General features: G+C 36.9%; 1 pseudogene; it reads left to right on the forward strand.

The window, feature by feature from the left end:
- Nucleotides 1-336: 336 nt before the first annotated feature.
- Nucleotides 337-4,383, forward strand: LOC101725839 (rho-associated protein kinase 1-like; annotated as a pseudogene).
- The last annotated feature ends 3,847 nt before the right edge of the window (nucleotides 4,384-8,230 follow it).

Raw genomic sequence — 8,230 nt, forward strand, 5'->3', positions numbered from 1 at the left:
TATAGCCAAGAGAATCATGCTCACAAAAGTCTTATATACAAATGTTCATCGCAGTATTATTCAGGATAGCCAAAAGGTGGAAATTAGCCAAAAGGTGTCAATAATATTATAAGTGAATAAAAACCTGTATATTCACACAATGAGTTATTATTTGGCAACACAAAAGAAATACTAGAACAACACAATAGGACAATAGGAACAAACCCAGAAAACATTACGCAAAGTGCAAGAAGCCAATCACGAGGGTCATACATCACATAATTTCATTCCTATGACATGTCCAAAACTGACAAATACAGAGACTAGTGTGGATTTGCAATTACCTGGGGAGGGAACATGGGCAGTGACTGCCATGAGGTGATGAGAACGCTAACTTAAGACTGTGCTGATGGTTGGGTACAACTCTGTAAAACACAGTGGACACAAGCACTCCTTGTTTTTTAAAGTAAATTTCCTCTCAGCCCCTTGCCTACCTCAGCCAGGATGCAGCCCTTTCAGAAGCTCTGGACGCAGTGCCCCCAGCCCGCGCCCTCTCAAGTCTCCCTGGGCACTTGAGTTTTTAATGTTCAAGTCCTAAATTTATTTTTAAAAATTTATTTCTAAGTATCTTACTCCTTTTGATGCTATTAAAAAGGATATTTTATCTTCATTATGTTACTGGATTGCTTATTGGTAATATATAAAATATAACTGACTTTTGTATATTGATTTTTTTTTCCAACTGTATATTGATCTTGCATAAAACAACCTTGCTGGTCTGCACTCAAAGTGCAGAACTTCAAACATAAAACTAAACAAGATAATGAAAGAACTGGATGAAGAGGAAAATCAAGAAAGAAATCTAGAAGCTGCAGTGTCTCAAATTGAGAATAATAAAATGTTGATATGACATAGAATTAATAAGTACCAAAGAAAAGTTGAACAGGAAATGAGAAGAGGAGAGAAATGTAGAAAATGAAGTCACTGCCTTAAAAGACCAGTTGGAAGACCTAAAGAAAGTAAGTCAGAATTCAGAGCTTGCTAATGAGAAGCTGGCACAATTACAAAAGCAGCTAGAAGAAGCCAGGACTTACTCAGGACAGAATCAGACACAGCTGCAGGATTAAGAGAGTCACAGAGAAAAGAGCAAATCAATTAGTCAGCTAGAGTCCTTGAACAAAGAATTTCAGGAAAGAAACAGAATTTTAGAGAATTCCACATTACAAACAGGCAAGAATTACTATCAGGTGCAAGCTGCACTGGAAAATTGAGAGGTATTTAATCCTTCAGAAAATGAAAAGAATAATTTAGAGCTAGATTTCAAGTACAAACTAAAATTATGACAACAAAGTTTACAAGGAAAAGTAAGTGAACAAAAAGTAACCAATGCTTGTTTAACTGACACCTATCAGTCTATGGAAGAGGTGAACTCTTGCAATGTGTGAGATGGAAAAAAGGCCACAGGAGAGAGAGAGACCCCTACAGTTAGGTTCCACTACCCACCTGCCAAGTATATGATGCAGGCCTGAGGAAAAAAATACACTAAGAGACAAAACTAAGAGAGAGAAAGCAGGGTGACAGGACAATCAATGCCTGTCCAACTGACAAAAAGGCCCTGGCCAGTCCCAGGCACTGAATTTTATTGGCAATCAATTGGGGAAAAGGCAAGCTACATGCAGTTTTTATGGAAATTAATGTAAACAAGGCTCATAAAGGACAAGACAAAGCATTCTTGAATTAGGAACAGAACAAACAAAATATATGGTTGTAATTAGAACACTGTCCTTCGAGTCAGAAGGTTTTAGTTGTGGGAATGGAATTTGGGTGCGAGTTACTCTGACCTTGGCACCTAGGCTTTGGACAGACTCACTTGTCAAAGGAAGCCAATTGTGGGGCTAACTCTTTACAGCCTGCTTTGGGCATAATCAATATTATGGTGCTCTTCAAAGAGAAGGCTGAAAATAGAGTCATTCAGAGGAGAAGCAGTGCTCCATGCTAGATGTAGATCTGAAACAGTCTTTTGACTGAAAATAAAGAAAGGGTGGAGGACAAGGTCAAGAACCCAGCTCTGCAGTTGGAGCAAGAATCAAATAAGTGACTGGTTACAAAATGCATTGAAGACTCAAGCATTTGAGGCAGACAATTTAAATGGTTTAGAAAAGCAAATGAATCAGAAAATACTTTATTGGAAGCCAAGAAATTATTAGAATTTGAATTAGCTCTGTACAAAACAATATAGAGAAAATGAAAGATAGATGCAGGAACTACAAGATCAGCTTGAAGTTGAACAGTATTTCTTGACACTTTATAAAACCCAAGTAAAGGAACTTAAAGAACAACTTGAAGAAAAAAAATCAGAGAACAACTAAAGAAAATATAGGCACTGCAAAATGAAAAGGAAGCTCTTTCTACTCAGCTGGGTGAAGCAGAAATAAAGATTGGGTCTGAGGAGCTGGCTGGAGACTTCGGGAATAATACTATTTTGAACGAACCCAAGAAAGCAAGGAAGCTGCTTCAAGAAACAGACAAGACATTGAAAATAAAGATCACACTGTTAGCTTGGACAAACATCATGCTAACCAAAGATATTGAACTATGAAGAAAAGAAAATAGAGAGATAACTGATAAAATGAAGAAAGTAGAAGAAGAATACAAATTGAAGAAAGAGGAAGAGATCAATAATCTTAAGGCTGCTTTTGTAAAGAATATCAGGATAGAATGAACCCTTAAAACACAGACTTGCTAACAAGTCAGCAAAAATAATGAATCACAAAGATTTAAAAACTGATAGAAAGAAAATTAACACACAAGATTGGAGAAAGAAAGGGAAACTCGAAAGCTACAATCGCACCTGAACCAAGAAAGAGAGAAATTCAACCAGAAGGTAGTGAGACATGAGAAGTGAATGAAATGCATGCTCAGCTGGTGGGAGAATGCCTGTGTAGGAAGGAGCTTAAGATGCCGCTGGCCAGCAAAGAGAGTGATACTGAGCAATTGTGGGCTAAACTTTTTGACCTTTCAGATTCTACTGGTTTTCTTAGTGCTCATGAAATAGAATGAAACTTTCCAGAGTTAAAAATTGAAGGGGCTCTCTATACCAAACAGGAAAAGTAGCAAAAGATATGGCTGGAAGAAACAATATGTTGTCATATGCAGAAAAAAAATTCCATAATGATGAACAAGATGAGGAACAATCCAATCCATCTGTGGTATCGGACATAAGTAAGTTGTTTCGTGTTTGACTTGTAACTCAAGGAGATGTGTACAGACCTGAAACTGAAGAAATTCCTAAAACATTCCAGATACTATATGCAAATGAAAGAGAATGTTGAAAAGATGTAGAGATGGGACCAGTGCAACAAGTTGAAAAAACTAATTTCCAAAATCACAAAGGTCATGAGTTAATTCTATTATAGATAGCTGAATTGGGTAAAAATATTATAGGCAGTCAGATAGGGCTAGGTTCTTGAGAGAGTCAGGACAAAGGTGAGTCACAACGGCAGCCAAAGACATGTCTGTTAGAGGCCAGACCTCAAGATAAAGTCAAAGATGACCAGACCTGTACAAGGACAAACACCAGGCCTAATGAAGTCTAGATAGATATCAGCCATCCTGGTAAGTAACCAGAGACCTCTGAACCCACCGTTTCCTAGGAGAAGTCTTTGTTCTTTCCATCCATGCTTGTTACATGACTTGTTTCCCAATTGAACCAATACTACCTAAGTGACTATACTTGTAATTTTATTGTTTGATCACAGCTGTGGCCCGCGTTGTAACCATGTGGGTTTACTTCATAAAATTCCCCTACAGAGTCAAGTCCCTGGCTACCCATTTGGGACCCCTCCTGCCTCTCAGGAGCTTTCCTATCAATAAATATTTTCCTACTCTTAACCTCCATTGTTCCTAGAATTTATTCTTGGATTTTTAGAGAACATGAGCTCGATATATCAGACATCTAATAGGTTGGGGGATATAATATTTCATATTTCATATTTCATCTCTGGTATTTTGTCTATCATTTCTTACAATCCCCCCCACTGTGAGGCCTGTGCCAAACATTTCTAGTATGTTTTTAAGCCAACTTCATGCCCTAGGCTGTTGGAGATGTCACTTTATATGCCACAAAGTTTGCTTATACAAGAAAGAAGAATTAATTTCTCCATCTGAAATAAGTTATGATATAACTGACTTCAAGCAGTGTGCTGCTGTTAGCACATTCTCAAGATGAACAGAAAAGTAGGTAACTCATTTAGCAGGAAGATCCCTAAAAATCCACCACCTGGTTTTATTCGTGCTTTGCCTCAGACTCTTTCTGCAAGATCCACTGTGAGTCGGTCTTTCTGGAAAGTGATTAAAAAACAGTCTGGGAAAAACCAGTTAACCATGTCACCTGTTGCCTTGTAGAGTCCTGTGGGTTGCTACTGAATAAGTCAGGCTTCTTTATTTTTTTGTTTTGACTTTTTTTGTGTATGTTCCTTTAAAATTAATTAAGTTTACTGGTACATTTTAGGTATACATAATGATCATATTCATCATAGGGAATTTGTACCTGTACATGATATATCTTGACTTATTTTTCCCATTCCCCTACCCTCCTTTCAACCCCCTTTCCCCTCCTTATTTACAAAAGCTCTGTTTCCATTTTTTCCTTCTTTTCTCATTTTTTCCCTTTCCCTTTCTTCTTTTCTCCACCTCCCTCCCTAGTTCCCTCTGCACAACAGGCAGGCTGTTTCTTTGACACAAATATCACAGGCTTCAGGGTTAAGATGGCTGTTATTCTGTCCTTGCTTTGCCACAAAAGCACACTGAGGGTTGAGTTTTAATTGCATGTTTGCCTACAAATTAATTAGATTAATATTACTATGTAATGCAAGCACAATTGGGGAAAGCTTAACTCAATATATTTTTCTAAACAGGTGCTGCCTTTTGAATTTGTAAGAAGATGCCTGTCAATCATGATAGAACATGGTTCTCCTCCCTAGTGGGAGGAAATAGTGCTCACTCTCAAGAGGAATGGTGGTCACTATCAGGATCAGACTGTGGAAGGAGTAAAGAAAATATAGCAGAATGAGACACACTGCAGTGACTTTTTGGTGCTCTTGAAAGACTATACAAAACTATTTTTAAAAAAGAATGAAATCACTTTAACTTCAGTGCCCTCACTTTTAGAATTAAACAAAGCCTTATTGCTGATTGCCCATGGATGACATGATGGGGAAATTAAATATATCATGCTTTACAAAATACTGTATAGGTTTCAACAGATTTATAGATTGGGAAATGGGAGAAGACAAGAAAATTACATTTAATTTATACCAAGCCATATTGAGTTATTTTACTTTTAGAGACTTTAGAAACTATACAGAAGAACCAAGTTTGGAGCATTTTGTGGGCTACATCTTTCCTGTAATTGTATAATTATTTCTTTGTAGTTTTAAGTGTTTTAAAGAGACATTAAGTTAAAGAACGTATAAGAAACGTATGCACTGTTTGAAATGTAAATTATTCATAGAGCACTTTCATTGGGAGTTGCATTGCCCTTTTAATGCCTCAATTTGAGAGAATTCTTTTATTGCCATGAGTAAGTATAGAAATTGCAAAAACAAAGGGGAGGAATTTTCAAAAATTATGTGTGTCAGTGAGTTTTTTCATTGATAATTGGCTCAATTTAAAATATTTAGAAGTTTGTTGGACTTTCATAAATTAGTATAATCTTTTCATCAAACTACCCACTACAATAAAGAATGACTTCATAAAACTATCTGCAAAAATATGCAAGGTTACACCAATATAAAAAGAAAAGTATGTCAATATATCCATGATATTTTCCAGTTAACGTAGGAATTATCAGATAAATACTGTTAAACTCTTGTCCAATAACAAGAATTTATTTATATAGATAGTATGATTTGTTGATTTTTAGCCAAATGCCTCCACAGTAATTTACAGTGGTTTTGCAATAATGTTTATCAAATAAGCAGCACTGGAACACTGCTTGTCTCTAGGAAAATATGCATGTTTCAAGTGGTATTGAAAGTCACGCTGTTGGTTATATAGTTAATAAATATATGTTGGGCCAGGAATGTATCTCAGCAGCACTGCACCTGCCTGGCAAGAGCAAGGTCCTGAGTTTGATCCCTGGTACCAATAAATAAATAAATAAATAAATAAATAAATAAATAAAGACTATGTTATTTTAAAGTACATTGTATTGTGCATATTTTAGATATAAAAAATTACATTATAAGATATATATTTATAGTAAAATCATTGCTATGGTGGAGCACACTGACACATCTATTGCCTCCCAGTCACCCACAGCCACCACAATCACCATGCGAAGGGCAACTATAATTACTCATTTATCAAAAATCATGACTACAACTGTAATAATACTACAATTAACTGTACTCTTCCTATGTACATTAAAATTTTTGATTTGCTCACCCTATGTATTTGCTACTTTGTATCCTTTGAATGCATATATACAAAATAAATTGCATATAAGGGTGAATTTCATGGTATATAAATTATTTCACACTATATTATATCTCAGTATTATGTTTAAAATGATATTAAAAGGTTTTAAATAACTATTATTAAACAAATAAAGGTTTTAAATCATAACAAATTTGACAATTTAGATGAAATGGACAGATTATCACAATTTATTAAAACTAACACAAGAAGAAACAGAAAATTTGAATTACAAATAGAAAAATATGAAGGATTAAGAAATTAAGTCTTTTAAGTAAAACCTTCCTATGAGAAGAAATCTAGTCCAGGATGGTTTCATGATCAATTCTATGAAATTAGGGGAAAAAATAGCATAAATATTACACAAACTCCTCTTCAGAAAAAAGAAAGGGGGATTATTTCCCAACTCATGTGTATGATTCCTATATAACTATGTGAATAAACCATGAAAATATCATTTTAAAAAGAAAACTAGCAATCAGTTTTTGTCTTGGTCACTGTCTTAGTTACTTTCTTGTCTCTGAGACACAATACCCAACACCCAGAATTGTAAGGAGAAAAGGTTTATCTCAGCTCACTGTGTGCAGAGGTTTTATTCCATAGTCAGATGGCTCCAGGGCAGGATGCCATGGCAGAGGAACATAGCAGAAGGGGAGAGAACTCATGGCATGAGGATCCCAAAATGATCAGGCAGAGTCTTTGATTCTATTTCAATGGAGTTACTGATGTGCTTCCTGTTACAAGCCTTCCTTCCTTTGGAGCTAAGACTTCTAGGCCAGCAAAGCAGAAGGTTGCAGGAACAGGAGGCAAAAACTTTGCCAGTAGATCACTGAGGGTAATGTTGAATGGTACCATTTCCACTTCCACCCTTGATTCATGGACCCATGGATCCTGAGTATGGGAGACACAGTGCCATATAGGGAATGCTGATTCAAGGCATATACGGCCTTTTGAAGAACCTTGCCCCAGCCCTCCAAGCTATTGCCACCTAGCTGGTATTATAATTGCATCTTCAAAAGGCCATTCCACCTTTCTCTCAATCCAGCCACTTCTGGATGGTGAGGAGCATGATAAAACCAGTGAGTGAATTCCATGAGCCCGTTGCCTCACTGCTTTGGATATAAAATGTGTTCCTTGGTCAGAGGCAATGCTGTGTAAAATTCTATGATGGTGAATAAGGCATTCTGTGAGTCCAGGGATGGTAGTTTTGGCAGAAGCATTACATGCAGGGAAGGCAAATCCATATCCAGAATAAATGTCTATCCAGTAAGAACAAAGTGCAGTCTTTTCCATGATGGAAATGGTCCAATATAATCAACCTTCCACCAGGTCGCAAGCTGATCACCCCAAGGAATGATGCCCTATCAAGAACTTAGTGTTGGTCTCTGCTGCTGGCATATTGGGAATTCAGCAGTAGCTGTAGCCAGATCAGCCTTCGTAAGTTGGAGTCCATGTTGCTGAGCCCATGCATAACCTCCATTCCTGCCACCATGGCCACACTGTTCATGAGCCCACTGGGCAATGACGGAGATGGCTAGGTGGCTGAAGAAACAGGTTGATCATTATCTACAGAATAGTTTATCTTATCCATTTGATTGTTAAAGTCTTCTTCTGGTCAGGCACTTTCCTCATCAGTTACTTTTCTCATCAGTGGGGCAAAATACCTGACACCAGCAATTTAAAGGAGAAGAGGCTTATTTGGCTCACAATTTCAGAAGTTTCAGTCCATGATCAGCAGGCTTAAACACAGAAATTAAATGGTGGGAAGTCCTAG

Source organism: Heterocephalus glaber, unplaced genomic scaffold, assembly GCF_053883595.1.
Source record: "Heterocephalus glaber isolate CG9 unplaced genomic scaffold, H.glaber_assembly_v1.0 deba00000347, whole genome shotgun sequence".
Taxonomy (NCBI): Eukaryota; Metazoa; Chordata; class Mammalia; order Rodentia; family Bathyergidae; genus Heterocephalus; species Heterocephalus glaber.